We start from the raw sequence: 26102 nt of genomic DNA, 5'->3' as shown, positions 1-26102 counted from the left end.
AATTTAAGAAGCTCTGTAGCACACCAAAGAAAATTAAGAGACGAAGACACAACAGGCAACTTTGTTTTCATGAGTCTCAGACTGTAAGTGAGCTGAGGATTTGGGAAACTTAGTAAGTGAAAACTAGGGACGCCTGGGTGGCTCAGCTGTGCCTTCGGCCCAGGGCGTGATTCTGGAGTCCTGGGATTGAGTCCCACATCATGGGACTGCCCTGCATGGAGCCTGCTTGGAGCTGGCTTCTCCTCTGCCTGTGTCTCTGCCTGTGTCTCTCATGAATAAATAAATAAAATCTTGTTTAAAAAAAATAAATGAAAAATAATCATGCCATTTTAAATCTCAAAGTCTGTTTAGGGCTTGATATTTTGGGGATACAATTTTGTAACTACTATAATGATGGGTGGCAATTATTATATTATCAACTAGCATTTCTCAAAACATCCATGACTAAATGATGAAATATTTTGTCTTTTTATTTCTTGATTTCAAAATCAATAGGAGATGCATTTTTCAATTCATGAGAGAAAAATTTATTGATATAAAAAAATTAATTTGACTTTTGAGGAATGTAGTCTGTAATCTTTTTAAGAAAAAAAAATTTAGGAAAATAGCCAGGAAATGCAGTAGATACATGAAGATGGAAATCCAATACACGAATATGTCAAATCCAAAACAACCAGTAGTTAAAAATCCAAATGCACAAGCCCAACTGGAAATAGAACCAATATCATTGTCTTTGTTGAATAGCATGAAGTTATAAGGAAAAGAATATATTTTCTCAAACCAGCTTCACAATTACTAACTTAGGTAACTGAAGTCACGATTATTATAGAGCAAAAAAACAAAAACAAAGTTGCTTTAGAATAGATTCTAACACTTTTATGTTAAGATCATATAGCCTAATGTGATTCACGAAAACAAATGCTTATGACTTGAGTAATTTCTGATGCATTATAGTTAAATCTAACTGGAAATGGATTTTTGCTACTTCTAAATTCAAGACTTCCATAAATTCTCAACATCAGTTTACAATCTACACAAAATGATTATTACCTCTGGCACTGATAGGTCTCTGGGAACATTAATAAAGTTAAAATAGGGAGTTAAAACATCTTTGCATAATTTAGAGATTTACTAGTTACACAAAACAGTCTTATCAGTAAACAGAAGGATGTGAAAAATTAAAATATATTGTCCTAAGTCTAACAGTGATGATACAACAGATGAAAGTCAAATTATTACACTACTATTACTTTAGATGACATGAATTTTTGCTATCTGATCCTTACTGAATATAGGAATTTGTACTTATTAGATCATCTTTCTCTAATGATTAATAGCTTAAATAATGATAGAAATGCAAAAACAAATTGCTAGAATAAACAGCCAGTTTCTGCTTTGCTTTTTTTTTTTTTAAGGACATCATCAACATTTCTACCTTCAAGTGCAAAACACACTTTTATAATCTACACATCTTGACAGATCTGAATCCCAAAAGGTAGTACTCACGATGTTTAGAACAAGAGGAAAATAACAGGAAACTAAGATACAGCACACACATCACATAAACAGGATGCTGGCAGCCCTTATAAAAAGCGGTCCCAGAACCCACAACAACAAAATCACACATGCATTCCCTTTCCAAACTGGTAATCCCAAAATGACAAAAGCATAGGAGAAAATACTCTCTCTCCTTACTATTTCTCCTATTTGGAGAGTCAACTTCAGGAAACCCTTGTGAAGAAACAACCACAGGAGTACACGCTGTGTAGGGAAGCAGTGGACAAATGCCTCCGCTGGCGAGCTTTCATGAGTGCCTTGAGCAGCCTGACCAGGAAAAGCCCCATAAATTCCCTCATTACATCGTCCTCTGTTACTAGTTTCCTACTGGCTACCTCAACAAAATACTTCAAACCAGGAGACCTAAAACAACTGAAATTTATTCTCTCACGGTTCTGGGGGCTAGAAGTCCAAAATCATGGCAGTGCTATACTCCTGAAGTCTACAGAGGCAGACCTTTCCTTGCCTCTTCTTGCTTATGGTGGTGGCTGCCCATCTTTGGCAGTCCTTGGCTGGGAGACCCACCGCTGGAACCTCTGCCCTTTTTTATCTAATGGCCATCTTCTCCTAGGGTCTCTGTCCCTTCACATGGCTTTCTCCTCTGAGTCTCTCCTCGTCTTATACAGACAGAGTTGTGCTGGATTAAGGGTCCACCGTACTACAGCACAAACTTTATATTACCTAATTACATCTGCAATGTCCCTGTTCCAAATGAAGTCATATTCTGAGACACTGGGGCTTAGAGCTGCAACCTATCTTTTTGGGAGACACAATTCAATCCATAACAACCTTCTTTCCTCCAAAAAACAAAACATGCTAATAATGTAGTACCTATAAGGAAAAGCTATCTATTTAGAGGAAATACATTCAGCTATTCCTCACTTTATAGAGCAGATTTAGTCCCAAACTGTAAAATCACTATAGATCGGGGATCCCTGGGTGGCTCAGCGGTTTAGCGCCTGCCTTTGGCCCAGGGCACGATCCTGGAGTCCCAGGATCGAGTCCCACATCGGGCTCCCAGCATGGAGCCTGCCTCTCCCTCCTCCTGTGTCTCTGCCTCTCTTTCTCTCTATGTCTATCATAAATAAATAAATAAATCTTTAAAAAAATAAAATAAATAAAACATGACAAGATATGGGGAAATTTAAAAAAAAAATCACTATAGATCAAAGGAAACATTCCCTCCCTGCTACCCCTTTTTTTCCTGCTGGGTTACTGTTGGGGGTGAGCACTCATCTGAGAGATAAGAAATCTAAGTTCTGGTCCACAGACACTAAGTGGCTGAATGAACTGAACAAGTCATCTGACTTTTCTGATCTTGCATTTCCTGCTTCTTAATCTATGAAATTTCTTGGGGCACCTGGCTGGCTCAGTCAGTGGGGCATGTGACTCTTGACCTCAGGGGTGTGAGTTCAAGCCCCATGTTGGGTGTACTTAAAAAATAAAAACTTAAAAAAAAATGAAATTCCTCTTCCAGCAATACCTTTCCATTCAGAATACCTGATATAGTTGAATTAAAATATCATAACCTTGTACTCAGGTTCTGGACTTGAAGGTTTTATATTACTGTAAAATTTATTATTTCCCTATACTTACACCAATACTACAACCTAAAACTTACACAACTAAATTTCACTCTAGAAAATAGTATATGGTACTATGTAGGCCACTACTTTATTTGAAACAGTAAAAGCTAGCCACGATTCATCCAATAACCATGGGGTTTTAGAAAGCACATTGTGTCAGGAATCAAGAATCCTGCTCCCAGTCTTCCTCTAGCTAGTTGGTCCCAATGTAACCACCAGTGAACTCTCTGGGCCTTGGTTTCTTCATTCTTCATCAGGTAAAAAGAGACTTTCCCATGACTTCTGCGATTTCTTCTAGCCAAATAGTCAACCCATCTACCTGTTATGCAACAGGGATGAAATTCAGGTGAGACCTTGCTTTCAGAATGCCACATAATCAATCTTTAGGCATGCCTTGGAGATCTTGCAGGTTCGGTTCCAGACCATTTCAATAAGGTGAATATTGCAATAAAGCTAGTCAAATAAGTGTTTTTGTTGTTTTTTATTTTTATTAATTCATTCATTCATGAGAGAGAGAGAGAGAGAGGCAGAGACACAGGCAGAGGGAGAAGCAGGCTCCATGCCGGGAGCCGGACATGGGACTCAATCCCGGGACCCCAGGATCACACCCTGGGCCAAAGGCAGGTGCTAAACCACTGAGCCATCTAGGGACCCCCAAATAAATGTCTTTTGTATCCCAGAACATTTAAAAATTTTGTTTACACTATAATGTACTCTATTAAGTGTGTAATAGCATTGTGTCTAAAAAAAAGTGTATACCTTTTTTGTTTATAAGATTTATTTATTTGTTTGTTTGTTTATTTATTTATTTGAGAGAGAGAGAGAAAGCATGAGTGAGGGGAGGAGCAGAGGGAGAAGGAGGGAGAATTTTAAGCAGGCTCCATGCCAAGCACGGAGCCCAACGTGGGGCTCAATCTCATGACCCTGAGATCATGACCAGAGCCAAAATCAAAGTCAGAGACACAACTGACTGAGCCACCCAGGCACCCCAACAATGTGTATACCTTTTTTAAAAAATATTTTATTTATTTATTCATGAGAGACATACAGAGAGAGAGAGAGAGAGAGAGAGAGAGAGGCAGAGACACACAGGCAGAGGGAGAAGCAGGCTCCATGCAAGGAACTCGATGTGGGACTCGATCCCAGAATCCCGGGATCACGCCCTGAGCCCCAAAGGCAGATGCTCAACCACTGAGCCACCCAGGCGTCCCAACAATGTGTATACCTTAATGAAACAATACTTTAGGGACCCCTGAGTGGCGCAGTGGTTTAGCGCCTGCCTTTGGCCCAGGGCGCGATCCTGGAGATCCGGGATCGAATCCCACGTCGGGCTCCCGGTGCATGGAGCCTGCTTCTCCCTCTGCCTGTGTCTCTGCCTCTTTCTCTCTCTCTGTGTATCATAAATAAATAAAAATTTTAAAAAAAAAGAAACAATACTTTATGGCCAAAAAAGCCTAACCATCATGAGAGCTTTCAGCAAGTTATAATCTTTTTGCTGGTGGAGGGTTAATGGCTGCTGACTGATCAGGGTGCTGGTTGCTGAGGATTGGGGTGATTGTAGTCATTTCTTTTTTGTTTTATGTAAACTCTGTGTCCAAAGTGGATCTCATGACCCTGAGATCAAGAGTCACGTGCTCTACCAACTGAGCAGCCAGGCAGGAACCCTTTCTTGTGGTAATTTCTTAAAATAAGACGACAATGGATTTTGCCACATTAACTGACTCTTCCTTTCACGAATGATTTCTTTGTAGCATGTGAAGCTGTTTGATAGCATTTTACCTATGGTAGAACTATCGAAATTGAAATCAATCCTCTCAAACCCTGCTGCTGCTTTATTAACTAAGTTCATGTAAAATTCTAAATCTCTTATTGTCATTTCAACAGTCTTCATAACATCTTCACCAGGAGTAGATTCCCTCCCTAGAAACCACTTTGCTCATCCATAAGAAGCAGCTCTTCATCTGTTCAAATTTTATCACGATGTTCTAGCAATTGAGCCAATTATCAAGATTGTTCTAGCAATCTTTAGGCTCCACTTCTAATTCTAGTTTTCTTGCTCTTTCCACCACATCTGCACTTACTTCCTCCACTGAAGTTAAACTCCTCAATGTCATCCATGAGGCCTGGAATCACTTCTTCCAAACTCCTTTTCATATTGATATTTTTACCTCTTCTCATGAATCACAAATTTTCTTAATGGCATCTAACATGGTGAATTCTTTCCAGAAGGTTTTCAACTGACTGCCCAGATCCATCAGAGGAATCACTATATCCATGGCAGCTTTGGTTTTACAAAATATATTTCTTAAATAATGAACACTTGAAAGTTGGGCTGTCTGATTAAATCATCAAGCAAGAGAATCTTGATGTTGGGGTTGTTAAGTTCGAGCCCCATGTTGGGTGTAGATATTATTTAAAAATAAAATCTGTTTTAAAAAATACATACATATATACACACTTGAAAGTCAAAATTCCTCCTTAATCCCTGGGCTGCAGAGTGGATATAATATTAGCAGGCATGAGAACAACATTCTTCTCATTGTCCATATTCGTCAGAACTCTTGGGTGACCAGGCACATTGTCAATGAGCAGTGATATTTTGTGGAACGCTTCATGAATTTGCGTGTCATCCTCACGCAGGGGCCATGCTAATCTTCTCTGTATCGTCCCAATTTTAGTACACGTGCTGCTGAAGCAAGCACAGCAGTGATATTTTGAAAGGAATCTTTTTTTTTTTCCTGAGCAGTAGATGTCAACAGTGGGCATAAAATATTCAGCAAACCATGTTGTAAACATATTGTGCTGTCATCTAGGCTCTGTTGCTCCATTTATGGAGCACGGGCTGAGTAGATTTAGCATAACTCTTCGGGGCCCTAGGATTTTCAGAATGGTAAATGAGCATTGGTGTCAACTTAAAGTCACCAGTTGTATTAGCCCCTAATGAGAGGGTCAGCCTATCCTGTGAAGCTTTGAAGCAAGACATTGACTTCTCCTCTCCAGCTATGAAAGTCCTAGATGGCATCTTCTTCCAGTATAAAGCTGTTTCATCAACACTGAAAATCTGTTGGTTCAGTGTAGGCACTTTCATGAATTATCTTAGCTAAACCTTCGAAATAACTTGCTGCCACTTCTCCATCAGGCACCAACTGCTTCACCTTGCACTGTTATTGTTATAGAGATGGCTTATTTCCTTAAATCTCATGTACCAAGCTCTGCTAGCCTCAGACTTTTCTTCTGCAGTGTCCTCACTTTTCTCAGCCTTCATACAACTGAAGAGAGAGAGGGCCTTGCTCTGGATTCAGCTTTGACTTAAGGGAATGTCATGGCTAGTTTGGTCTTATAGTCAACCATTAAAATTTTCTCCATATCAGCAATAGGCTATTTAACTTTCTTATCAATCACATTGTTCACTGGAGTGGCATTTTTCATTTCCTTTAAGAACCTTTCCTTTGCATTCATAACTTGGCTATTTAGCACAAGCAGCCTATCTTTTGGCCTATCTCAGCTTTTGACGTGTCTTTCTCACTAAGCTTATTTATTTCCAGCTTTTGATTTAAAGTGAGAGACATGTGACTCTTCCTTTCCCTTGAACACTAAGAGGCCATCAGAGGGTTATTAATTGGCCTCATTTCAATATTGTTGTGTCTCAGGGAAGAGAGAGGCAGGAGAGATAGAGAGAGAGAGATGGGGTATAACCCATCAGGAGACACACACATTTGTCACTTATGTTCACGGTCTTCCAGGGGTGTGGTTCACACTGTCCCAAAACAATTTTAATAGCAACATCGAAAGTCACTGATCAGAGATCACCATAACAAATACAATAAATAATGAAAAAGTTTCAAATATTGGGAGACTTACCAAAATGTGACACAGGGACACAGAGTAAGCAAATGCTGTTGGAAAAAAGGCCCCCAAAGATTTGCTCAACACAAGCTTGCCACCAGCCTTCAATCTGTAAAAAAAAAAAAAACAAAGTATTCACAAAGTGCAATAAAGCACAGTGCAATAAAATGAGGTGTGCCTATATGCAATTTGGGATTGGTTTGGTTATTTAGACAAAAGTCTCTTTCTTGTTAAGGTAATTAGACTCTTCCCAATTCTAACATGAAGATATGTATTTTTACCTATAGCATTGAGCAATTTCAGCATATACTCCTTATGCTAAGATACAGATCCAAAACATTTCAGGATAGGACTAGTAAATAAGGAATGTATTCGGTTTTCTAAAACTCACGACAACAAAAATTAATTCAGAGTAGTTGAGCCTCAGTTGGTTTACGAGTCAGAAGAGAGTAAGACTTCTGAAAAGATCTGGCTGTTATTCAGGAACAGCTGCAAAGTCACCTGCCTCCTTTTGTGGGAAAGATACCAGTGATTCTGGCTTACATAAACGGAGGGAGGAAGATGATAGGCAAGTAGAAATGTTCCTTTGAAAGGAAGTTGAATATTTCTCTGTTCACCTTAATGTTGTTTACTTCAAAGATAATCTCCAATTTAGTGTTAACACTAGATTCTCTCAAGAGTAAAAAGTGAACCTGGGATATCTCTATTTGGGATAACGCTACTAAAGTACACAATAGAAAACCCTGGAGAAAAACAGTATAAAGTTCGGGCTACAATCCCCTCTTATTACACAGTGAAATTTCCTTCCAAAATACCTTCAACTCAGTTCTAATGGAATACAACATAATAGAGTTTTGTTACCTTAGGGTATTATCTACACCATTCTATGCTTCTTTGACAGTTAGCTTTCTTGATTCAATAAAGGAGAAGAAAATTGCTCCAATTTAAGGAAAATCTATTAACTTGTTTGGTTCTCTAAGGTACTATTCTTCAGTACGTTGAAGCACTAGCTAACAAAATAACATCATAGAAATCGAAAAGCTCTGACCAGGTAAAGCTTGGAGTATATATTGCTAAATTAGGGGAAAGACTGTATGTCTGTATGCCTTCACCCTCTTCCTCAAAGTCCACGTGGAGTGATTTGTGAAGTAGAGAAATGACACACGTGTATTTTGCTTTGGCCTGTCATATAAAATACTGTCCTATGAAGCCCCTACAATACACCAGGTACTGGGCAAGGTCTCTTGATGTACATCTGCCTTGTTTATCCTTATAGCCAATTTCAAAGACAGTGGTTACACTTATGTTTTAGTTGGGGAAACTGTTTTCAAGAAGGGTTGAGCAGCCGTCTCAAATCACACACCTGTCAAAATGAAAGCCTAATGATTCACATCTAAGATTGTCTGGATTTAAAGTCCTAGAATTTTATTATAACACTACAGATATTATTAATTAACCCCTTATCTGAATCAAGGCTTTGTCATCAGAAAGCCACAAGGTAGCATAAAATTCATTTATCCACACCAAGACTCCAGAAGAACTAGACACTAGAATGGCAAATACTGCTAGGAGATGAGAAGAGGTTGGAGGATCTAAAATATTGGGTTCGGTTGTGAGCAGCTCTGAGCTCCAAAGGAGGAGTAGGAAATTCAAAGGCAGACCACTAACTACACCTTGTCTTCCCAGAAGCAGACTGGACCATCAGCAACAGCTGCTGGTGCAAAGAGAAAGGTCAATGAGCGCAGAACTGCCAAGGGAAGGCTGAGACAGGCCCAGGAGAGAGGACCTGGTTCCAAAGGGAAAACTAGGTCACAGCATAATACTTTTCCAGGATCCCCGCCCACTGGGAATGCCTTAGTGAATGTACCTGGACGAGTATGACAGTCAGATGACTCCTCTGAAAACTGAGCTGATTAACCCCTTCATGTGATGGGAGAAACATTTTAGCTCATCAACTCTTCAGTGTGTAAGTAATAATTAATGGTCAAAAGAATCAGTTAAATGGAAGTGGGAAAGCTGCTCAACCTGAAAACATCTCTGATGAACAATAGGCACTCTGGACTTCAAACTTCTAACATTCATCCATTCAGTCACCAAACTGACCAACAAATGTTCATTTTACAAAACACTAAGTGCTGTGTATACCCTGAGAAAATCAGAACTAAATCCATTAAATTTTCAATAGTCATACACCACCACGCCGTGTGCTGTTGCTAGATCCTTAGGAGTCACTCTTTTCTTTCCATACATCTCTCTACAATCTCTTTAAATACTTTCTCAAAGAGATGTTTCATTTCCTTAGCCTCAATTATCAACCCTATGATAATGATTCAAATACCTATTATCTCCAGTCCTACCTTTTCTCATCTCCTTGCCCTTATTCTCAATGATAACAAAGATATTTTATTTAGCAAATTTTCCAGTTTCTAAAAACTGTTATTTCTAAAATGAATTTATCTTTCCCCATGTACCTAACACCACCCCCATACTTTCTTTCACCCTTGGAATTTCTGATCTATGTTAAAAGAACCACTCTCCTCACCCTTTCTCTCCATGTCTCGGTTATGAAGTCCTCTCCATGCCAGTCAGTTAGCAAGTTTTCTCAGTCTTTTCTGTAAGACCTCTCTGGTACCTGGCCCTTTTCCTCCATTCCCATTACTACCCTCCTGGTCTGGGTTCTTATCCTGTCATTTCTTACTTCCTTTCACCAGTTCCAAAATCCTAGCTTAAGCCTCAACTCTTCCATAAGGCTTTTGGACCATTTCAATCTTCACTGATCCCTGCCACTCTGAAGTTCCTACAGCATTTATTCTACCTCACAGCATTTGTTCTAGTTTATGATTGCCTCCTCAGTGAGTATGTCATCCCATCCCACCACACTTCCAACCATCACAATGCCTGGTCCAGCCTGAGTACAGAGCAGATGCTCAAAAAATACTTGGGTAATGATTAACATGGGGGCACTGCTATAAACTGAATCTGGCCCCCCTCTAATTCATATGGTGAAGCCCTAATGCCCAACCTAACTATCTGAAGACAAGATCTTTAAAAGTGAATTTAGGGTAAATGAAGTCAAAATGGTGGTGCCCTAATCTGGTAGGACTATGGCCTTAGAAGAAGCCGATGACAGATTTCTCCTTCTGTCTTTCTCTCTCTCTCTCTCTCTCTCTCTCTCTCTCTCTGCCACATGAGGACACAGCAAAAAGGTGGCCATTTGGAAGCCAGAAAGAGAGCTCTCACCAGAGCCCAACCACACTGGCATCCTGATCTTGGACTTGCCAACCCCCAGATTTGTGAGAAAATAAATATCTATCTTTCAAGCCTCCTAGTCTACAGTATTTCACTATGGCAGCCTGTGGGTGTAACCAGTACTTAATCCTTTTATGATTAAGGTTTCATCCTCGTGAAAGCAAGGAACTACCATACAAAAAGAAGGGCTACCTGTGAGGTACCGAGAGGATGATCATAATTAATGAAGCTTCTAAAGAAAGTGTCTCTGGTCAGCTTCCTATCCTTACACCATCCATTCAGCCATGAAGTATGGATGAGCTAAGACAGAGAAGCCTTGGTTAGCTCTGTCTTGTGTTGTCTTTCTTAGAAGCAGAACAGAAGAAGAAATCTAAAAACCACAGAAGACAAGCAACAGGAGGTCCAAAGCCATATATTTTTGTTATAATTGAGATAATATACTTTTGATAAATTCTGTTGCTGGTGCAGAGCCTAATCTTTTTTTAATCATTCTCGGTAGGAAAGTCCAAAGAAGATCTAATGATCACAGATTAAGCTCTCTGAAGAAAAATTTTAAATCAGGATAATACAGAGCAGGGCAGGGATCATAAAATTGAATGCTTTCAGGGACCAGGCAGGTACTACATAGGAGCAGGCTGTGTGCCTGGGGAGTGGAGCGGATTGAGGATTAGTGCTCTGTCCAAAGTGTACCGACAGTACTCAGCTCCAGCTGACTGCTGCCTTGGAGAAAATCAGCTTTGTGTTGTCAGATTTTCCAGTTTTTTCAAGAGAAACTAGAAATGTGTGTATATACAGTATGTGTGTGTAAAATCAGCTAATTAGAAAAAAAAAATCACCGTTCAGTCCAAAAAAAGGAAAGAAAAAAGAAAGTCAGTGAGCTATTTCTCTGAGTTATTCCATAGAGAAGTCAACTTAAAGGAACCTGAGGAAGGCAGCCTGGGTGGCTCAGCGGTTTAGCGCCACCTTCGGTCCAGGGCGTGATCCTGGAGTCCCAGGATGGGGTCCCACATCAGGCTCCCTGCATGGAGCCTGCTTCTCCATCCCTCTGTGTCTCTATGAATAAATAAATAAAATCTTAAAAAAAAAAAAAAAAGGAACTTGAAGAGCAGATCACTTGAGCATCTTTTTCAAACTACATTCACTTCTCCTCTCCTCCTCACACCTGAGGGCACATGTAATTAGGCAGAGAACAGCCAGTATTGGAACAGGGCTTCTTTACCTTCAAGGAGCATAGAAGAAAAACCTAGGTATCTTTTTACAATGCAGATTCCCGAACAGCAGGTCCTGGGGTGGAGTCTGAGTTTACATTTTGAATTGGCTCCCAGGTGTTGTGATGCTGTTTGTTCACTCTTTGAGTAGCAAGACTTTACAGTAGATTTTTCTAGCTTTTTCTGACCACGACCTAAAATTAAAAAAAAAAAAAAAATGACTGGACAACCTAGAACAAATACCTAAAATAAACATGTAATTGAAAGGGAAACAAGAGTCATTATAAGGGGTACAGCTGGTATTTTTTTTATCTGATTCCAATGTTTTATTTTATCCTATTGCATTGTATTTTATCCCTTTAAATGCTGATTGTGACTCATTAAATAGATTTTATAAGCCACTAACAGGCTGTGACATAAATTTGAGAAACGCTTCTATTCCATTTTTATTCAAACCCCTTCCTATACATTTTTTAAATGTATCTTTCCTTCTCTTCAAAGACCAGAATAAGAAGACAAAAATCTGTAAAGGCTGCTTAAGGAATGTAGGTCAGCACAATGATAGTAGGAGGTAACAGAGGTTGAACACTTACTATTTACCAGGAGTATGGTTAAGCCCATGTGCTCCAGGACCACACTGCGTAGTCCCCTACAAGCTGCAAAATCTTAGGCACATTACTTAACCACTCTGTGCCCAGTTTCCACATATGTAAAAAGGAGATCACAATTACACAAATACCTTTTGTGATGATTACTGTATACTGACAGCTCTACATGTATAGGACAAAGTACTGCACCCAGCAGGTATCAGAGAAGCATTTGCCAATGCCATCCTTATTACTAAGTACTACACAGAAGTTCTTTCACTACGAAAAAAAAAAAAAAGTTCTATCACTTAGTTTTCCAGTAATCCTAAGGAATAGCAGAACAGAACTGTTAGGTGGGCCAGTTTACAGCCATTCCCACCTACTTCATTGTTGACCGAATTCCCACTTGCTCAGGGCATCCATCCCTCGCAGGTGACTAAGGAGTGAATCCTAGTCAGTAAGGCGATCACAATAAACTCTCTCCACTTCCCAGAGACGGGGTTAAAAAAGATCATGTGAATGAAGTCTGCCAATGAACCACAAGGCAACCAGGAAATATTTCCTCTCCCTTAAAGGAAAACAGAAGGAAAAAACATTGTATCTTCTTCCTCTGAATGTTGTTATGTGTAGCTGTGAGGCCAGAAATGGCAGCAACGCATTCAGCGACCATGACGGTAGCCTGTAGAGAACAAAGTGAAAGGGATGCTCCTGTTTACACGTGAGCATTATGGAAGAGGAAGGTGAAGGATAAAACAGGTGTAGGAAGTTCTCAAAAATCACTCAGCAAATTGTCTATTCGTTTTCCACCATGCTACAACAGCCCATTTTGAAGAACATCATCATTTTTTAAAACACCCTGAAGACAAGACTTGATAGATACGTAAAGCATTTCTAGAATCAGCTGTCCATCTCAAGATCTTTACATCTCAAGATCTTTACGGTCAGTTAACATGGTCATTTGCTGGGGGTAGGTCGGCTGTGATCCCATTAACGTGTACAGCATCGATATATTTATTTTATGCCATACTCTGCCACCTTGTGCGTGTTTATTACCTTGTGACTATGCTCTTCTTACTACGTGCCTATAGATTAGTTTCTCTCTAACTAGGCTGTCGATTCCAAAATTATTCTGATAAACAACTTGAAGCCAAGGTGTTATTGACTAATAATAGATTAACACATCCCCGTTTCTAGATTGTGCTTTTAACAAGCTTCTTCCCTAAAAGAATTTAAATACTTTGAATTTCAGAGATTCTAGCAGGAACCTAAGACATGGTAGGGGGGAAAGGTGACCACTTTGATCCCTAAAAATAACACCCCTTAGGGAGCTGCTTGACCTCTGAGTCTTACATTTTCCTTCTAAAACCTAGCAGGAATAATAGTGTCCATGGCAATACTCTCCTCTCTTGTTATTCCATTGAACATGGGAATACCAAAATTAAAAAGTACTACACAGGCATGATGTTAAAAATATACTAAGTCATTCTACAAAGTCACAATGACCTCTTTTGGTTTTTTGAATCAATACTTGGATTCTAAAAAACACACTCTTACTTCACATTTTAATATCTCTGAAACTGGTTAGTATCTTCCTCTCTTTGTTGGCTAAGCAGGGATCATGATGCACTTGCCACTGAATATGCACAAACCTGTAGTTATTTCTGGTGGCAGCACAAAAACTCTAAGCACACGTCATTTTCGGACCAGTTGAGTTGTAGCTCTTGTCCAGAAGCCTTCTGATAACACCTTTGGATAAGATGAAAAAAGCAACGGCTTCAAAACTTATAAATAGGGTTAGAAGCTTGGGGGGGGGGGATGTATAATAACCATAGTAAAGCTGTCTTTTAGAAAATGCTGCATTAACATCCAATATCCATAGGCATTGATAAATGACTCAAAAGTAAATCTGAAGAGCTGGACTCCAAGGAAAATTTCAGAATACCTTAACTGATTATTTGGTTTGTACTTTTCTTTTTTTATATACAAGAGTAAAGTACTGGTGCACCCAGGTGGTGCAGTCAGTTAAGCAACCAACTCCTGTTTTCAGCTCAGGTCATGATTTCAGGGTCCTAAGATCCAGCCCCTTGTAGAGCTCCTCCATGCTCAGCAGAGTCTGAGTTTCTCTCTCCCTCTCCCTCTGCCCCTGACCTCCCCACATTGCTCTTTGTCTCTCTAAAATTAAAAAATAAAATAAAATAAAAATAAAGTACCACAAAAATTTATATCTAAGTCTAAAAGAACTCTTTCAAATATCAAACATAGGGATGCCTGGATGGCTCAGTGGTTGAGAGTCTGTCTGCCTTTGGCTCAGGTCATGATCCCAGGGTCCTACGATCGAGTCCTGCATCAGGTTCCCTGTCGGGAGCCTACTTCTCTCTCTGCCTATGTCTCTGCTTCTCTCTCTGTGTCTCTCATCAATAAATAAATAAAATATTTAATAAAAAAAACATCAAAAGTAGATCTCGAAGTCATGAGTTCAAGTCCCATGTTAGGGGTAGAGCTTACTTAATTTTTTAAAAAAAGGCTAATTAAAAAAAAACACAAATATCAAAAGTAAGCAATAATTCTAAGTAACAAAATGAATTATGTCATACTTAAATTGGCATCATTTTTTATTTAAGGGTCACATTTATTTTTTCCATGTAAATATCCGCATATTCCATGACGATTTATTAAAAAAAAAAAGAACTATCCAGTATCGAATTACCTTCGTGTCTTTGTAAACAAACAAACAAAAAATCATTTAATGTTTTGAATGTGGGTCTATTTCTGAACTCTTAATCTTGTCCATTGACCTAAATGTCTACAGCTATTTGTTTTTTAGTTTTTATTTTATTTTATTATTATTTTAAAATGATTTTATTTATTTATTCATGAAAGAGAGAGAGGCAGAGACACAGGCAGAGGGAGAAGCAGGCTCCATGCAGGGAGCCCAATGTGGGATTTGATCCCAGGTCTCCAGGATCATGCCCTGAGCTGAAGGCAGGCGCTAAACCACTGAGCTACCCAGGGTTCCCCTAGTTCTTATTTTTATCACCCAGTGCCTATCATGACAAGTGTACTCCTTAATCCTCATCACCTATTTCACCCATTCCCCCACCTATCATATTTTTCTTCCTTAATGATACCTAAAATAATGGTGCATCGGCAACTCAAAGACATCTTGAAGTGTATGAATATGATGTTATTCACAAAAGAGCTAACAGGGTCAGAAAAGCTAAACATCTTACACACACACACACAGTTTCCACAGGACTAGAAGACAGGTCTTTTCTATGCACTGCAATATTTTGCCTCTCTTTTGATGAGTATCTGGGCATGAACTAGTTTTCTAAGTCTCCTTCTAATCCAAAAATTCCATTCGGAGACAGTATTTGCCACCCATTGACTGTTATGTATATTGTTTCGCTAAGACATAGTGCATATGAAATGGAAAATGACACAGCAGGGGTACTGTTTTCTCTTAATGTAAATCACTGCAAAGGAAGAACTGGATTGTCCAGATTGTAGGCAGGAACTGCGGTCTGTGAGACACAGATTGTATATGTTAGAGAGAAAGCCACATTGAGCACTCGTGCTCCGTCTGCTGTGACACGTAGGCTCCATTGGGGCCTATCGGCCCCTGGAGAAAGTTGTGTGCTTTTGCTAGGCTGACGTGCAAAACACACAGTGCAAAATGTTCTGATGATCTGATGATTATGTTTCAGAGTTTAGCTTCAGTGATCAATTGTGTGAAGGAAAGATCAAAATCTTTCAAGATTTTAAAATGTGAAAGTGCCTAAAGGGAATTCTAGTGTGATCCCACAGTGTTTGTTAGCTCAGATACTTACAAGCTCCTGCTGGTCTTGCAAGTAAACATTTCTCTGAAAGAAAAAATATCCTGCAGGAAAAGTTGGAAACAATATTAAGAGCTCCTGGACTGTGTGATGGTGCTGAAGTGTTTGGAGTTTAAGAAATGGGCCTAGCAAAAAAAAAAAAAAAAAAGAAAGAAGAAGAAAGAAATGGTCCTAGCAAATATTATATTTTGTAGTCTACATTCAGAATGCAATGCTTTAAATTAAAAACAATAAATCTTTCTAAACTCCAGTTTTCTGCCAATAATGATTTGGAAACTGAAGCACAGATCATTCAATTGAACAGATCTATAAAAGGGAAAGGACAAACAAAATCCAAGAGAATTCTTCTTGCCATAAAGCTTTTGAGAGGAGTCTGCCAAAAAGACAGTTTATGATTATACGAACTTAGAGAAGCAGGGAGGGCTTTAGGAGGCGGGCGCAGGGACAAGGGAAAGCCTGATGTACTACAAAAAGATCCACTCCCAATCAGACCAATGACATTAAAATCCTTATTCTAATTTGATTTTACCTTCTTTAAAGCAAGTCATGAATTACTTAAACTAATTTAGGGCTAGATTTTTTTTTTTTTGTCCACTGTCATTGCCAACAGCTAGTTAAATTTAGAGATTTTTTTTTTTTAAGACTTTATTTTTAAGTAATGTCTATACTCATTGTGGGGCCGGCGCCCACAACTCCAGAACCAATAGTCACACGCTCCACTGACTAAGCCAGGCTAGTGCTCCAAATTTAGAGATTTCTAGTTGGTAATTTACTCAAAATAATATTTTGCCAGTCCTCAATTATAAAGTGTTTAGTGGAATCTCTAATAGCTTTAAACAGGAATTATTTTTTGTGTGAATCTAAAATATTCAGACCCTGTACCAAAATGTCAACTGAAGTTTTTTCATTTCCCTTCCTTCAAATAAAGTAATTTGGTACCTTCCCCCTGATAAGTAAATTTTTTTAAAAAAATAAGATAAAATAAAATAATCCAGGTCCTATGTTCAAGAAGAGGAAAACATAATCATTAGCCAAAATGCTTCCAAATTATTGTCAGTATTTGTTTGCAATCTGCCTGCTTCCTCTTAAGGAAATGTTATATAAATAATCAGGAGCATATCTCAGTTGTTCTGGGAGATTATGTATGTCAGAGTTAAAAGAAGAAAATCTTGAGAAATATCTTTTTATAAGGTTGTCAAAAAAGGTTTTCTGGGGGGCACCTGGCAGCTCAGTAGGTAGAGCACAGTACTCTGGACCTCGGGGTCATGGGCTTGAGCCCCACGTTAGGTGTAGAGATTATTTAAAAGTAAAAAAAAAAAAAAAAAAAAAAAAAAAAAAAAAAACTTCAAGGGATTTTCTTGTATTTTTCTTTCCTATTATGATAGAAGGCTTTTAGAAAACTTAGTTTAAAATAATGACATAGGGCGGCCCCAGGTGGCGCAGCGGTTTAGCACCGCCTGCAGCCCAGGGCATGATCCTGGAGACCCTGGATCTCTGCATGGAGCCTGCTTCTCCCTCTGCCTGTGCCTCTGCCTCTCTCTGTGTGTCTCTATGAATAAATAAATAAAATCTTTTATAAAATAATGACATATAAAATTTGATCATGGACAAAACCTTTTCCAAATCAGTTTCCTTTTTTCTTTATTATCAACCTGAAATTTCATTGTAGAATGCTTCCCAAAACATTCAGTTTTGCTCTGCTTTCCATCTCAATTATTTTCAGAGAAGCCAGCCTGGAAATTTTGAACATTCCTCAGACATTTTCAAACAAATTAATATCTGTGTTTCATACAGACCAGTTTTCAACAGGGGTGATTTTGCATCTCCCCTACCCCTGCCAAACTCCAGGTGATATTTGGCAATGTCTGGATACATGGTGTCTCCTGGGTGGTCATAACCCGGGGAGAGGCAGAGGTGCTATGGGCACCTAGTGAGTAGAAGTCAGGGAGGCTGCTGGCCATCCTACAATACAGCACAGCCTCTATAACAAAGAATTATCCCATCCAAAATGTTCACAGGGCTGAGGCTGAGCAGCCCTGAAACAGACATATCTTTGTTTCTCTTTATTTGAAGGATGTGACGTGGCACAGGTCCCTTGGGGTGTAATTCAGTGCACAGAGAGAGAAAAGAATTTGACACACACCCTATCTGCCAGGTGCACTGCTGGCATTCTAGACTACTCCACCATAAATCCCTGCTTGGACTTCTCCAACAGCTTCCCACTGGCCTCCGGTTTCTATGTCTGCTCCTTCTAGTCCATTCTCTCCTGGAGCAGCCAGGGTGGCTTACTGACAGGTGGTTCCCCTTGATATCGACCACGTTACAGTCAGTATTACCTGAGACCCTGCAGAGTCCACCTTCTGTCTCGCTCTCCTGCCTAAGCCACACTTGCCCTTTAGTAGCTCATTTTGCTCTCAGCCTTCCAGGTTTGCACCCTTTATTCCTTCTTATCTTTCAGGTCTCATCTCAGTTCCAGGAAGCCTTCTTTAATCCACCTGCACCAGATGAGCTCAATCTGCTAGAAACCCTCACAACTCCCTGTACTTTTTCTCTTGATACTCTTTATAATTTGCAGTATTTGCTTGTGTACATTTTTTTTAAAAAATATCATCTACCTATGCCAGTTGACCATAATTTGGTGAGTACAGAGTCACTACCTCATTTGCTTGTTGTTACCTGGCCAAGGCCCAGCCCAGTACCTGACACAGGAGCTCAATTAATGTCATTGAATGAATAAATCTCAGGTCTTGCTTTCTAGGGTGGTTGGGTGACACAACTGATGGGGTTGGAATAAATGTCTCCTGTGTTTACCAATATACCAATATAATACTTGCTATGGAAGGGGAAACACTGAGAGACATAGTTTATAAGGCAAAAGTTTAGTTCCAGTTTAAACTGTTTTGCAAGATAGAAGAAGAATACGAGGCTTGGAGACGGGTGACTTGGGAGAGAAGAGAACTGTGACCTCAAAAATATAACTAGAAGCAATATGCTCAGGAGACACAGAAATTCTCTCTCCATAGTGGGAATTAACTGCTAGTTTTTAGAAGAGTGACAGTAATGATTTTGAAGTTGTTTCCTGTACTGTAACCCTTTATTGTTAACACGAATTCCAATTCCAATAAAGTCTTTGCGCTCCTGACCTTGTATGAGTGATGCTTTGTGAAATGGGAGTAATCCAGGCTGTGTCCAATGCTAGGAACAGGATGGGGAAAAAGACATCGGAGATGGGCGGAGCCTTAGATCTCAAGAGAGAACAGCAAATTGGAAAAGAAGGAAGAGAAATGTAAATAAGCCCCTCAAGGATTACTGAAAATACTGAGATAGATGCTGAGTTTCTTCCTCCATATTTATAAAAGGGGCTTGAGTTGATCTTCTGTCAATATCAGAGGTCTAGTTACTCCTGAGCAGGCGACACCAGGACACTGTGTCTGGATTACATAACAATGTGGAATGAAGAAAAACTGGGTTAAACTAGACGATATCTAAGGTCTCTTTTTTGAACATTTCCCCTCTTTATTCTAACGTAATTACAGGCTGAAGCATAAATCTAAGAAAAACTGCCTTCAATGTTAATATCTGAATACGTGTGCATTTCCTCTGGCAGGTCCAAGTATTATTTCTTTTGTTCCTTTAACACTCATCTGACAAACAGGCAAATGAAAATCATACTTAACCTTTATTCTGAAGTTCCCAGAAAGGTTTACAACTTCCTAACTAAAAGTCACTGAATGACTCATTATGGCAAGAAATGGGAAAAAGAGTTGCAACGTCTTCATATCTAGCATTTAAATAGGACTCTTAGCTAACACATACATTCCAATTTGTTTTTTAAATGCTTTCATGTATGAATTCACGAAGTCTTATCAACTTTACAAGGTAGGTGCTATTGTCATACCCATTTCACAGAACAAATTTGCAACACAGAGAAGTTAAGCAACCTACTCAAAGCCACACAGCTACGAAGTGGTGTGTTAAGATTAGAACCTAGGCAGTCAACCTCTGGAGGCTACACTTAACCAATGCATACTCATGCCTCAATTTGTTTCAGTTCATACTGACTGGCTTTTTTTTTTTTTTTTTTTTTTTAATTTTTTTATTTATTTATGACACAGAGAGAGAGAGAGAGAGAGAAAGAGGCAGAGACACAGGCAGAGGGAGAAGCAGGCTCCATGCACCGGGAGCCCGACGTGGGATTCGATCCCGGGTCTCCAGGATCGCGCCCTAGGCCAAAGGCAGACGCTAAACCATTGCGCCACCCAGGGATCCCCTACTGACTGGCTTTTGAAAGTGGTACAGTGCTAGGTGACACACAGGATGCCACCTCAGTTAATGCCACCTCTGTCCTTCATTTTTTCAATCCGGAGACACATCCTCGAATTCTTTTACATCCCACATCTAATTTATTAGGAAGCTTACCTGGCTCTGCCTTCAGAATATATCCAGATTGCAAATGCTTCTCATCCTCTTCACTACTACTGACTGCCCTAGTCTACCTAAGTTGCTGGGACCCCCTTGGTAAATTTCTGTGCTGACCTCCCAAATGTTTCCTCTGATTCCAGCCTTGCCCTCTAGTAAGCTACCCCCGCAACATGACAGCCAGTGATCTCACTTCACTCACTTCACTCTGAGTGATCTCAAAAGTGAGCTCAAATCACTTCTCTGCTCAAACTCAATTAATGGATCCCCATTTAATTCATGGTGAAAGCCAAAATTGTTACGGTGGCGTACGAGGCTCCCTCCAGACTCTCTGGATCTCCTCTCTCATCATGGTGACTTCATCCCCCACGCACCCACCCAACAGAGCTGTCTGGCCACACTTCCCTTGATCCTTGCTCTTCCTTTCCTTTTATATTCCACACGGACTCTCTGCCTTAGGGCTTGTGCCCTGGCCAGTCCCTCTGCCTGGAATTCTACATGGTCACTCGCCTCATTTTCCAAAAGTCTTTACTCAAATGAGAGGTAAAACCCCGTTTAAAATTATAAACAGCCTCTCCCGTCCTGCTGAATCCCATCTCTCTCTCTGTATATTTTCCCATGTAGGAGTTTTCCCACGGGACTTAACACTCTCTAATATATAATTTACTATTTATTTGTTGTACATGCTGTTGATCTGTCTTCTCCACTGGAATGTAAGCTTACCAGCACTAAATGTACTTTAAATATCATACAGATTTGTTGATGAAACAAATTTGATGATGAGTGAATGAAAAAGTGGCCCTGGTTAGTAACCCCAAGGAATACACGTAGCTCATTTTTAAAGTCAGGAAGTTGTCCATGGAAGTATGTGAAATGTATTACGATTGGGGACATCAGTTTTTTGGCATGTAGATGCAAGTGTTTAAAATTTTAGGAAGCTAAATTTTCCTTCCCATGAATCACCAACATCAAAACATAAATTGAAAAGCAATGAATATTACGACTTTAATTGTAGAATTCCTCATGCCAGAATAATGCCCACACATCCTTTTTCCAATGGCTTTAGAAACCCCACCAAAAGGAACAAAAACAGTAATATACAGGCAAATCTTGTTTTCAGAACTCTTCATCCTCCTGTCTCCTCAGCACATTCTTGATAATCTTCTCCCAGAGAATCATCTCACCAAAGTCTTATATCCTTGGGATAACGCACAGAAGCGCATTCAGGTGAGTGGTAGGAAGGACTCTTCCCACAGGCATCCCAAGTCCTCTATGCTGGCCATGGACATCATCCACACCAAAAGTCTGGCCCGGGACCATCTGGATCAGGATTCCCGGGACCCTCACTATTCCTACTCAGTTAGAACCCCTGGGCGTTTGTATTTTAGCCGGTTTCTGGTATGCTTCTTAAATCCCTCTGGTGTTTAAGAACCACTGTCTTACTCTAAATTTTCCTGATCTTTCTCCCAGGTTCAAATGTGACCTTCCCAATTCTCACTTCCTTGTGCCTGATTCCCTGGCAAGGCTAATCTTCTGAGAGATGTTTAGGCAATAATTATGGATAATATTTTAATGTAATTCCCAAGAGCCCCTCCCCATAATTGCATTCAAAACCTTTCCACAAAATTGAAAACTCCCTAACTTGGTATCCAATGCCAGAGACTGTCCTCTTGCAGCCTCATAGAGGAAAGGATTTGTGACAACCTTTCTCCCACTCAAGGCAATTCTTGTTCTTTAATGAGGTTGAGAGGAAAGGTGCTTCTCTATGTAAGAAATATTTCTTCTTCCCAATGTCTTCTCATTTAAGTTATGTACTTTGAAGTAAGAAACATGTTCTTGTACATCCTGTTTATGTTTTATTTGGCCACCTACCAGGTGGATTGAGGCAAAACTAGGAGAGCCTTAGTTAGAGTGGCATAAATTAATTTTGACCTTGATCCTTAATATTTGCTGGGTTATATCAAATACTGACATAGACAGGTACTTCTGATGTTTATTAGAATAAAGTGATTCTGAGAATTCCAACAATCTTATTTATATACCGTTCCACTAAATCGTAGGTGTTTTTAAAGCAAGGTTCCAACATAAATATAATTAATTCTCATTATTCAGGGTAGTTATGTTCTATAAAGTTGCCATAAACACTGAATTAGTGAACAGTGAAGCATCGCTCCTAGGGAAAATACAAAGCTAGGTTCCTGCAAGCCTTTGGTCACAATACTTTTGTCAACTGATCAATACATTACTATTTATGTATTTTTCTGTTTAAAGATAACTTATTTAATAATGTCATGGCCACTCACACTATAACTAATGCCTCCTTGATAGATAATACAGAAGACACATCACAGTCTTCTTGCACTTAGGACCAGCACTTCAGTACTATGCTTGGGAGCCATTTTAAACAGTGAAATAAAACAAAAGCAAAACAACAACAACAAAAAAAACCAGCACAAAAATGAGGAAAACGTGGCACTAAATAAACCATGAAAAGGGCATTTTATACTATGAGAGCTAAAATAAGAAGACATAAAAAGTCACCTGTTTGACTACAGTTAGAAACATGCTCTTAAGGTAACTCAAATTTTCACATACCCATGTCTGCAAATGACCATGGGAGTGCCATAAGTATTGATTTTAAGATTATAAATAAATTGTAGGAGTAGGCAAATTCAAAAATATGGAATCCATGAATAATAAGAATTGACTGTATTTCAAGAATAAAACTAATAATAATATAGCTGCCAAGGACATTTTTTACTTACCTAGTTCTTAAAACAACCAAAACTTACAGATGAAGAAATTGGGATTTAGTGAGATCATTAATTTTCTCAAGATCACTGCACTCTAACTATCAAAGCAGGATTCAAGAATTCAAGATTTTTATTTAAGACCGCGCAGCTGGCTGGCTCAGTTGGTGGAGCATGCAACTCTTGATCTCAGGGTTGTGAGTTTGACCCCCACATTGGATGTAGAGATTACTTTAAACATAAATAAAAATTTAAAAATAATAATAAAATAAAGAAATAATTTTTTTAAAAAAGATTTACTTTAAGACAACTTAGGTATTCCAAGACATGAAACTAAAAAAAAGGAAAGAAAGTGAGGTGCCTGGATGGCTCAGTTGGTTAAATGTCTGCCTTTGGCTCAGGTCATGATCCTAGGGTCCTGGGATAGAGCCCAGAGTAGGCTCCATGCTCAGTGGGGATTTGCTTGAGGATTCTCTCTCTCTTCCTCTCCCTCTGCCCCTCTCTCCACTCACATATGCTCTCTCTAAAATACATAAATCTTTTAAAAATAAATAAATAGGGACACCTGGGTGGCTCAGCAGTTGAGTGCCTGCCTTCAGCCCAAGGCATGATCCTGGAGACCCAGGATTGAGTCCCACATTGGGCTCCCCACAGGGAGCCTGCTTCTCTGCCTATGTCTTTGCCTCTCTCTCTCTCTCTCTGTCTCTCTCTGTCTCTCATGAATAAATAAATTTTTTTAAAAAAAATCAAGTAAAAATAAGTAAGTGGGATATGATTTAAGTTTGTATTTGCCAAACTATTCTAAATTAGAGTGGTAACACTTTTCTGAGGTTATTTGAAGGATCATTGTAATCATAGCAGAACATAAGCTTACAATTTAGCATTTTTACTGGATCAAAATATCAGATAACATAGAATATTGTTAGTGAAATAGCAAATTAAAAGTCTCACTAATTCTTCTCTGTCACTCCCACAGCACTTTGCACCAATCTCTGTTGTACCATGTACCACATGGTACCATAATTATATACTTACATGTCTTACTGTCCCACCACAAGAGGAGTACCTCAATGTCTAGGGTGCCATGTTACTCACTTTTGCACTGCCTAGTATAGTGCTTGACTCATAGGAAGTACTCAGTGAAAGCTGAATGAATTTGTAAATGAATGGCTGAATGACTAAATGAGGTTTTTCTATCATTATATATGAGATCTCAAAGAGTGAGAGTGGGTTGATTGTTTCTAATTTGTACTCTGGTCATACATTTAACACATATTTCTCAAGCACTGTTATGTGCCAGCCACTGTATTAGGCAAGAAGTAAAAGTCATATGAAAATTAATATTTTAAAATCTTTAGTGGAGAAGAGGACTCTACCTAAATAAACACATAAATGACTTCAAATAGTAAATAGTGTAATGGGGGGAAAAAACCTAACAAGGTCATGTGGGCCGAGTGACTGGGTTGGGGCAAAGGGGCTCCCTGAGTGGGGACATGTGAACTAAGACCTGAATGGTGGTGAAGAATCTGACATGAGAAAGCAGAGGACCCACTGCCTCAGCCCAGAAGTAACAGGTCTCACCTATGCTTACATTTCATGGCTAGTACTGGACACATGGCCTCAAGTGACTAGAAACAGACTGTGTAGTTAATAAAGTCTCCTTCATGCCCAAGAACAAAGGGAAGACAGTGGTGAACCAGCAATGTCTACCCTGTGGTTCAGAGGAAAGAGAATGAATAAACAATGACTTTGCAGTCTGAAAATACAATCAATATTTAGTACTTAGTATGGCTTAAAAAATAAGAGGAAAAAATGGTCGTCAGAGAGATCAGCAAGTCATTGCCCATTAAAGGAACCAGAAAGGCTGGTGCATGGCTGGGCCATAATGACGGAAAAGCAGCATGGTAGGACATGAGGAGCAGCTAGAGGATAGAAAGTACAATGTGGGCCAAGCCAGGCAGTATGGATTTTCCTCTAAAAGCATGAGCATGCCTTTCTGAGGTTTGAAAAAGGGGAGACAGGTAACCTGATTTAAAATTTTAAAGTATCTCTTTGGCTGTTGTGTGCAGAATAGATTCCAAGGGGGAAAACATAAAGATGGGAAGAGAGTCAGGAGGTTCTGCACTAGTCCAGATGACAGAGGGTGGTTCCTAGGTCCCTTTGTTACCCTGGACAGAGGGTATCAAAGAGGATGAAAGGTAGTTAATGTGAAACAGATAGAACTTTGTGGTAAACTGGATGTTAGCAGGTAGATACAGACAGTACTGGCCACTTGTTTTGCTTCCCATCCTTATTTTCATACATAAACTTAAAGATGCCAGGATATATGCAATACTATGCTCTCCATTGCAAAAGTTTTATGATTTGGGGACGCCTGAGTGGCTCAGTTGGTTAAGCATCTGCCTTTGGCACAGATCATGACCCCAGGGTCCTGGGCTTGAGCCCTGTATCCAGCTCCCTGCTCGGGGGGCGGGGGGGGGAGTCTGCTTCTCCCTCTCCCTCTGCCCCTTCCCCTGCTCATACTCTCTCTCAAATCAATAAATAAAATATTTTTAAAAGTTTTATGAATTGTTTTAAATAAAATAAATGAGACATGATGAGGTAGTGGCAAACAATTTTAAGTTGAAAAGTGAAATAGTTGCTAGTCTTGGCCAAGCCAACTGTTACCTTTAAAAAATACAGCATATTCTTGAGTTTGGATTCTAAAATACACCTTATGATTCAGAGTACACAAATGCAGAGTATGAGTTTGTATTGAAAGTTATCTAGAAATTAGTTTATGATCATCTCCTAATGGTAGTCCAACTATCAGAGTAGCAATTAAATTTTATAAATCTCTGCATTCATTGTCAATGCCAATTATATGCTACAAATGCAATTTCCTCACTCACTACCATCACTGGTGGCTTTGTAATTACATTTAAAGAGCAACGCTCCCAACCTTATTTTTAGAAATGTTAACTGCAGTCTTCTAGCCTTTTACATTTTGTATAAAAACACAGGTTATTTTTACATGACGTTTTTTAAATGTTCAAAGCTTTCAGTGAATGGAGATGTAGGCAAA

At 39.4% G+C, this 26102-nt stretch overlaps 1 non-coding gene across 1 annotated transcript; it reads right to left on the bottom strand.

The window, feature by feature from the left end:
- Positions 1 to 5738: 5738 nt before the first annotated feature.
- LOC129501707 (U6 spliceosomal RNA) lies at positions 5739 to 5845 on the bottom strand. The gene has a single exon (XR_008662796.1). It is a non-coding gene; the product is annotated as a U6 spliceosomal RNA (small nuclear RNA).
- Between the last annotated feature and the right edge of the window lie 20257 nt (positions 5846 to 26102).

The sequence above is a fragment of the Nyctereutes procyonoides genome, unplaced genomic scaffold (assembly GCF_905146905.1).
Source record: "Nyctereutes procyonoides isolate TBG_1078 unplaced genomic scaffold, NYPRO_anot_genome, whole genome shotgun sequence".
NCBI lineage: Eukaryota > Metazoa > Chordata > Mammalia > Carnivora > Canidae > Nyctereutes > Nyctereutes procyonoides.
Note: the sequence above shows the minus strand (reverse complement) of the source record. Positions and strands in the feature narration are given on the sequence as shown.